This window comes from Ylistrum balloti, unplaced genomic scaffold (assembly GCF_031769215.1).
Source record: "Ylistrum balloti isolate Yb309-2 unplaced genomic scaffold, AGI_CSIRO_Ybal_v1 Utg370416, whole genome shotgun sequence".
NCBI classification, from domain to species: Eukaryota; Metazoa; Mollusca; class Bivalvia; order Pectinida; family Pectinidae; genus Ylistrum; species Ylistrum balloti.
This window is the reverse complement of record NW_026782282.1, coordinates 1,611,177-1,619,068: the sequence shown is the minus strand read 5'-3', so window position 1 is coordinate 1,619,068 and position 7,892 is coordinate 1,611,177. Positions and strand designations below refer to the sequence as shown.

The 7,892-nt window shown below is 35.1% G+C and overlaps 1 pseudogene; it reads left to right on the top strand.

The window, feature by feature from the left end:
* The first annotated feature begins 1,246 nt into the window (after window positions 1-1,246).
* LOC132554583 (zinc transporter zipt-7.2-like) lies at window positions 1,247-2,474 on the top strand (annotated as a pseudogene).
* Window positions 2,475-7,892: the final 5,418 nt, after the last annotated feature.

Here is a 7,892-nt window from a genome sequence, read left to right as displayed (position 1 = left end):
ATTTACATATTGTCGCAGGTTTGATATAAGCAAGGATTTCTTCATGTTTGTGTTTGGAGTTAAGAAATGGAAGCTCCCGTTGACAAATATTTTGTGTCAAAGAAAATATGAATTTTCCATATACATTCTTTAATCAGAAATTCTAGGCGATACAGAGGAAGACGGTACTTGGTACAAATGAACACCTTTTTTAAATAACGATTTAGTGATGTATACAATGTATATACTAAACGAATGTAATTGTATCACACAACTGATTAGTCCTTCTAGGAACTGTCTGTGGTGTAGAAGGGTAAAAGTGGCGGGAAATCTAGAAGGGTAGTATCGTAAATTAAACACATAAAACCAAATGTTAATAATATATATTTATATAAAAAGATGTTATCAAATAACTCGCCTGCTATTGTCTTTTTAATTAATTTTTTTTTTCATTTGATGTAACTGTCAGAAATCAATTGTGATGTCATATACGAACAATGACGTCATGATTTGAAAATTGCTCGACAACACGGTGGCCTCCGTTTGGTTTTGTGCTCTATATTTTTACTATAAAACTTTATATTATATATTTTCAACATTTAACTTTTCTGGGTTATGTGGTGAAAAGTATCTTAAATGTTTTCTTATTCATACGAAATATCATACATCTTGTCTTGAATTTTTTTTCATTTCCTCGCACTCACATGAGAGAAGAGAGAGAGAGAGAGAGAGAGAGAGAGAGAGAGAGAGAGAGAGAGAGAGAGAGAGAGAGAGAGAGAGAGAGAGAGAGAGAGAGAGAGAGTTCTATAAGGGTAGCGAGAAATATAAAAAAATTTCATCTAAGTTTCTATGTGTATTTAAAAGCAATGGAAGTCTATAAGGGTAGTGAGAAAATAAAAAACCGTATAAGGGAAGATACATTACGCCATATTTCTATTTTAATATGCTTCATAAAGTATATAAAAATTCAAACCAGTAGTAGCGTAAAAAGAATAATGTTTGGTTTTAGAATAGAATAACTGAGATGAAACTACTTTTGTATTTCACTCGTGACAATGACGTAACGAAGACGTCCATACGACTGTCAGCGTCATGTGAGAATTTTTTTACTGTAATAATGTGTGTCATGTAATGCATCACCTGATCAGCTTTATAGTAAAGTCACGTGATAAGTGAAAATTATCCTATAATCACGAACGTGTTGACAGGCGTCCCATTGATCATTAACAGGTAGACGGATTTACATCCACTCCAGAAAAGGTTTAGTATGGCGACGGAAGAGCGGACTATCGAGGTGGAACAAGGCTCTTCGTCAGTACGCAAAATGATTTACTTAAGTTTACATTTATTTATCTATTTATTTATATCTGAGTTCTTTCCGCATATTTCAGATATTACAAAAACGTTTTCATTTTAGAATCAAGCAGAATTGTAAAAATTGTGAGTGTCACTTTTTTCGTGAAAATCTGTCGATGTTAAAAACTTGAATTATTAATATGACTTTGATTAACACTTTTCTACTATGATGCAAGTATATATTTCAATATTATCACCTTTTTGTGTTGAAAGTGCTGAATTATCTGTAAGAAAAATTCTTGATTGTCCTAAAGATTCGTCAGTTACTCCAATATTTAACATTATTGTAGAAAAAAATCTCTTTGGAGATAAGTGCTCACGCCTTGTGAAATGACACGCAGAAAGAACGCTTTGAATTATTAACTACAATTAATGAGAATTGAGAATTACATCTATGGTAACCAAAATGTTAAAAAAATTGAATTGAATGAGAAAATGTCAACATTTTGTAGGACAATACAGAAGATGAAGAAACATCGTCGGAAAGTGACGAAGATGAGGTAGGCACATCGTCACGCCGGCGTGCGACTGCCAAAACGGTCCAATTGTCATGCCTGGCCGTGATGGCACCAAATCCCTTTTACCAGCACGATCGTACCCGTAGAAAAGGGAGTGGGGTTCGCCGTGCGAGAAAAGGCAAGGAGAATCGTGGCCACAGAAGACACGACAGAGAACACAGTCACGGAAGGGAAGATGGTCACAGACATGAGCATTCCGATTCACAAGGTCAAGAAGATACTGAAAGTCATCATCGTCAGTCTGAAGGCCATCGCCATGGTGGTAAAAGCCACCATCATGGTTCGAGAGGTCACTACCATCGTGGAGGGCATCGACGCCATAGAGGCGGCAGACGTGGACACCGTCGCAGGAGCAGTTCGGACGAGGATGAGTCTGACCTCTTCTGGCGTGTCGACGTCAAAGACTTCAAACAAGAACAGGTCAACGTCGCAGTGTCTGTTAACACAGTGAAGATCAAGGCTTCAAGTGATAGCGGGGAAATGTTGCGAGTGTTCAAAATCACTGAAGATTACGACACCAGCAAAATTCGGGTTTGGAGGTCCATTTCCGGTGTTCTAAGAGTGCTGATTCCAGCTAAAGATTCGAAAGTGGAATAGGACACCAACGCCACGCAAACTTGACTAACTACCAACTAAATGTGATAACCATGACAACCACTGGAGTCTTTTCAACAATTATTGTAAGGTAACCATCACCGAGAGTTGAAATTAAAAAAACGAAACTGATATGAAGTTGAATTAAATGGACAAAAGGAATCTTAGAATGTATCTTCTTTGAAAATGATAATTGCATAATGATATATGAACAGTGTACAATTCATTATGGAAACGCTGTGTATTGTCTACTTCTTAACATTAAGCATTTCCATCGAATGTTTGTTTTAGTAATATAAAGAATAAAAGTAATAATAAAGTAATAGTATAATAGAATAATAATAGTTTATTACGACATACTGTACTATTCTTTATTCTTTTTGTCGTTTTCTATTTTTACGTCTACAAAATAAATAAATAAAAACATGTTACCGTGATGCTAAACATTTCATCTGATCATAATGATGTAGTGAAATATTCCATTTCATAACCGACTTTATCTATAACCAAGTTAGATAAACATTTTATAACCGACTTTATCTATTACCAAGTTAGATAAACATTTTATCACCGACTTTATCTATAACCAAGTTAGATAAACATTTTATAACCGACTTTATCTATAACCAAGTTAGATAAACATTTTATAACCGACTTTATCTATAACCAAGTTAGATAAACATTTTATAACCGACTTTATCTATAACCAAGTTAGATAAACATTTTATAACCGACTTTATCTATAACCTTGGTACATGAACTTTTAAACATAACCGCTACCACGTTTTACAAAATGTGAATATTTTTTTCTGTTCTGAGAGCGAAAACGGCACATCAATAACCAAACCAGATAGACAAAGGGCTTTCTATGGTTTCTCGTCACAAATTACACCTATATCGTTATGCATTTTTTTTATTTAGTCATCGGAGATATTATTAAAACCCAAAGATAGCAAAGGCATATGATGAAAGTTTAAAAACAAAATGAAAACCATGATAGCACGTGTTCAGGAATCTCATTCCAACACAATTTACAATACACACTTTAAAAGACTTTGCGCATAGACAACAGAACATGTTCTAGAGATGAGTTGAGGTCTTTTGTTTCTTTCATTTTAAATATTAATCAAAACATTTTGACAACATGTACACGTTTCTCTTTTTATCTATTTATTTATCTATTAATTAATTTTATGTATTTTTTTAATGTATTAGATTTTCTACATATATATTTCATTTGAAAAAAAATCAATAATGCACATATATTTTGCCTAGAGATATTTCATATCATACTGTCATTATGTGTTGTCAATGGTATTTCATGAATATATTGTCAACTCATTTAAACTTTTTCGAAATTATGACCAAGTTGTATCGTGTAATGATATGTATACAATGTACTATATACTGCAACTAGGTTTCTGACTAGAGACATTTTGAATTTGGTTAGTGGAGATTCAATGACGGAGAGACTTGGTAAGTCGAGATTCAATGACGGAGTGACTTTGATAAGTCGAGATTCAATGACGGAATGACTTTGATAAGTCGAGATTCAATGGCGGAGTGACTTTGATAAGTCGAGATTCAATGATGGAGTGACTTTTATTAGTCGAGATTCAATGTCGGAGTGATTTTGATTAGTCGAGATTCAATGTCGGAGTGACTTTGATAAGTCGAGATTCAATGGCGGAGTGACTTTGATAAGTCGAGATTCAATGACGGAGTGACTTTTATTAGTCGAGATTGAATGGTAGAGTGACTTTGATTAGTCGAGATTCAGTGGCGGAGAGACTTTGATTAGATTCAATGACGGAGAGACTCTGATTAGTCGAGATTGAATGGTAGAGTGACTTTGATTAGTCGAGATTCAGTGGCGGAGTGACTTTGATTAGATTCAATGACGGAGAGACTCTGATTAGTCGAGATTGAATGGTAGAGTGACTTTGATTAGTCGAGATTCAGTGACGGAGTGATTTTGATAAGTCCAGATTCAATGACGGAGTGACTTTGATAAGTCAAGATTCAATGACGGAATGACTTTGATTAGTCGAGATTCAATGGCGGAGTGATTTTGATAAGTCAAGATTCAATGACGGAGTGACTTTGATAAGTCGAGATTCAATGGCGGAGTGATTTTGATAAGTCGAGATTCTATGACGGAGTGACTTTGGTTAGTCGAAATTCAATGTCGGAGTGACTTTGATAAGTCGAGATTCTATGACGGAGTGATTTTGATAAGTCGAGAATCAATGACGGAGTGACTTTGATTAGATTCAATGACGGAGTGACTCTGATTAGTCGAGATTGAATGGTGGAGTGACTTTGATTAGTCGAGATTGAATGGCGGAGTGATTTTGATAAGTCCAGATTCAATGACGGAGTGACTTTGATAAGTCGAGATTCAATGACGAAGTGATTTTGATAAGTCGAGATTCTATGACGGAGTGATTTTGATTAGTCGAGATTCAATGTCGGAGTGACTTTGATTAGTCGAGATTATATGACGGAGTGACTTTGACAAGTCGAGATTCAATAATGGAGAACATTTTATTGGTCGAGATTCAATGACGGAGTGACTTTGATAAGTCGAGATTCAATGACAGAGTGACTTTGATTAGTCGAGATTCAATGGCGGAGTGACTTTGATAAGTCGAGATTGAATGGCGGAGTGATTTTGATAAGTCGAGATTCTATGACGGAGTGACTTTGACAAGTCGAGATTCAATAATGGAGTACATTTTATTAGTCGAGATTCAATGGCGGAGTGACTTTGATTAGTCGAGATTCAATGACGGAGTGATTTTGATAAGTCGAGATTCTATGACGGAGTGACTTTGATAAGTCGAGATTCCACGACGGAGTGACTTTGATTAGTCGAGATTCAATGGCGGAATGACTTTGACAAGTCTAGATTCAATGGCGGAGTGATTTTGATAAGTCGAGATTCCACGACGGAGTGACTTTTATTAGTCGAGATTCAATGGCGGAGTAATTTTGATAAGTCGAGATTCTATGACGGAGTGACTTTGATAAGTCGAGATTCCACGACGGAGTGACTTTTATTAGTCGAGATTCAATGGCGGAATGACTTTGATCAGTCGAGATTCAATGACGGAGTGACTTTGATAAGTCGAGATTCTATGACGGAGTGATTTTGATAAGTCGAGATTCAACGGCGGGGTGACTTTGATAAGTCGAGATTCAATGACGGAGTGACTTTGATAAGTCGAGATTCAATAATGGAGTACATTTTATTGGTCGAGATTCAATGACGGAGTGACTTTGATAAGTCGAGATTCAATGACAGAGTGACTTTGATTAGTCGAGATTCAATGGTGGAGTGACTTTGATAAGTCGAGATTCAATGACAGAGTGACTTTGATTAGTCGAGATTCAATGGCGGAGTGACTTTGATAAGTCGAGATTCAACGACGGAGTGACTTTGATTAGTTGAGATTCAATGACGGAGTGACTTTGACAAGTCGAGATTCAATAATGGAGTACATTTTATTAGTCGAGATTCAATGGCGGAGTGACTTTGATTAGTCGAGATTCAATGACGGAGTGATTTTGATAAGTCGAGATTCCACGACGGAGTGACTTTTATTAGTCGAGATTCAATGGCGGAATGACTTTGATCAGTCAAGATTCAATGGCGGAGTGATTTTGATAAGTCGAGATTCCACGACGGAGTGACTTTTATTAGTCGAGATTCAATGGCGAAATGACTTTGATCAGTCAAGATTCAATGACGGAGTGACTTTGATTAGTCGAGATTCAACGGCGGAGTGATTTTGATAAGTCTAGATTCAATGACGGAGTGACTTTGATAAGTCGAGATTGAATGGCGGAGTGATTTTGATAAGTCGAGATTCTATGACGGAGTGACTTTGACAAGTCGAGATTCAATAATGGAGTACATTTTATTAGTCGAGATTCAATGGCGGAGTGACTTTGATTAGTCGAGATTCAATGACGGAGTGATTTTGATAAGTCGAGATTCTATGACGGAGTGACTTTGATAAGTCGAGATTCCACGACGGAGTGACTTTTATTAGTCGAGATTCAATGGCGGAATGACTTTGATCAGTCAAGATTCAATGACGGAATGACTTTGATTAGTCGAGATTCAATGGCGGAGTGATTTTGATAAGTCTAGATTCAATGACGGAGTGACTTTGATAAGTCGAGATTGAATGGCGGAGTGATTTTGATAAGTCGAGATTCTATGACGGAGTGACTTTGATTAGTCGAGATTCAATGTCGGAGTAATTTTGATAAGTCGAGATTCTATGACGGAGTGACTTTGATAAGTGGAGATTCCACGACGGAGTGATTTTGATAAGTCGAGATTCAATGACGGATTGACTTTGATTAGTCGAGATTTAATGAGGAGTAAATTTTGATTAGTGCAGATTTCATTATGGAGACACATGAAGCAGAAGTTATGAAGGAAAAGAAAAATGGTCTTGAAAATATTTGTAATGTATTTGGAAAAAACATCATATGGTATTGTATATTGAAGAGTAATTTTGTGTAAGAAATATTTTTATAATTTAAGCATACTATACAATGTATAAGCAAAATATTCTAAAAATGTTATTAATTATTATTTTATTAGAAAGGAGAGTGACATGATTTTGTGGTATGTAAATGATTAATATTTTAACTGTCTTAATGTTCCATTTATGCAAGGAAACAAATTTTGGAAGTTTCAAGCACAACTTCATATCAGAGCTAAGTTCTCATTAATGGATGTTTGGGTAACCTTATATCTCATTTACCACGTCACAAAAATATGTTCTTACTTTCCAGATTTTCTCTTGATATCAGCTTATTTTGGATGACTTTTTTATTATTATAATCTCAAGAGCTGAATAAATTACAAATAAAATATAGCCCAGAAAAAGAATTTGTTGTGTTTGTCTCTGTTATTTTGAAAATGGTAGAAGTAGTGTTCATAACATGTCCTCTTTATACTGTATCAAAGTCTAATAATCTGTTCCGTTAGTCTTGCTTATGAATTTAATATATTTTAATCATTTCACAATTTGCATGCTTTGCTGTGATTTCTCTATGAAAAACTCCAATAATATGTTTGTGAAGTTAACGAGCTGTTATGTATGATTACCAGACTTGAAGTCTATCAATTTATATAGACTAGCATCAAAATGTTCTAATGTTTTACTGGTAACAAGTTTCCCATTAAAATGGGATAATGAAATGTTCACAAGGTTGACATTGGTTACCAAATTTCCTATTTTAGTGACCGAAATGTTTGGAAAAGATAAAAAAAGAAGAAAAATAAACATTCAAAACAACATTCCTTTTTTAGATTTGGATGAATACATGTAGCCTCTGTTGTTTACAAATAAACCATTTGTTTACCTCTTTTATTAGAAAAGTTGTACAAGTTGGTTTGGTAAGAAAAACACAATACGTAAA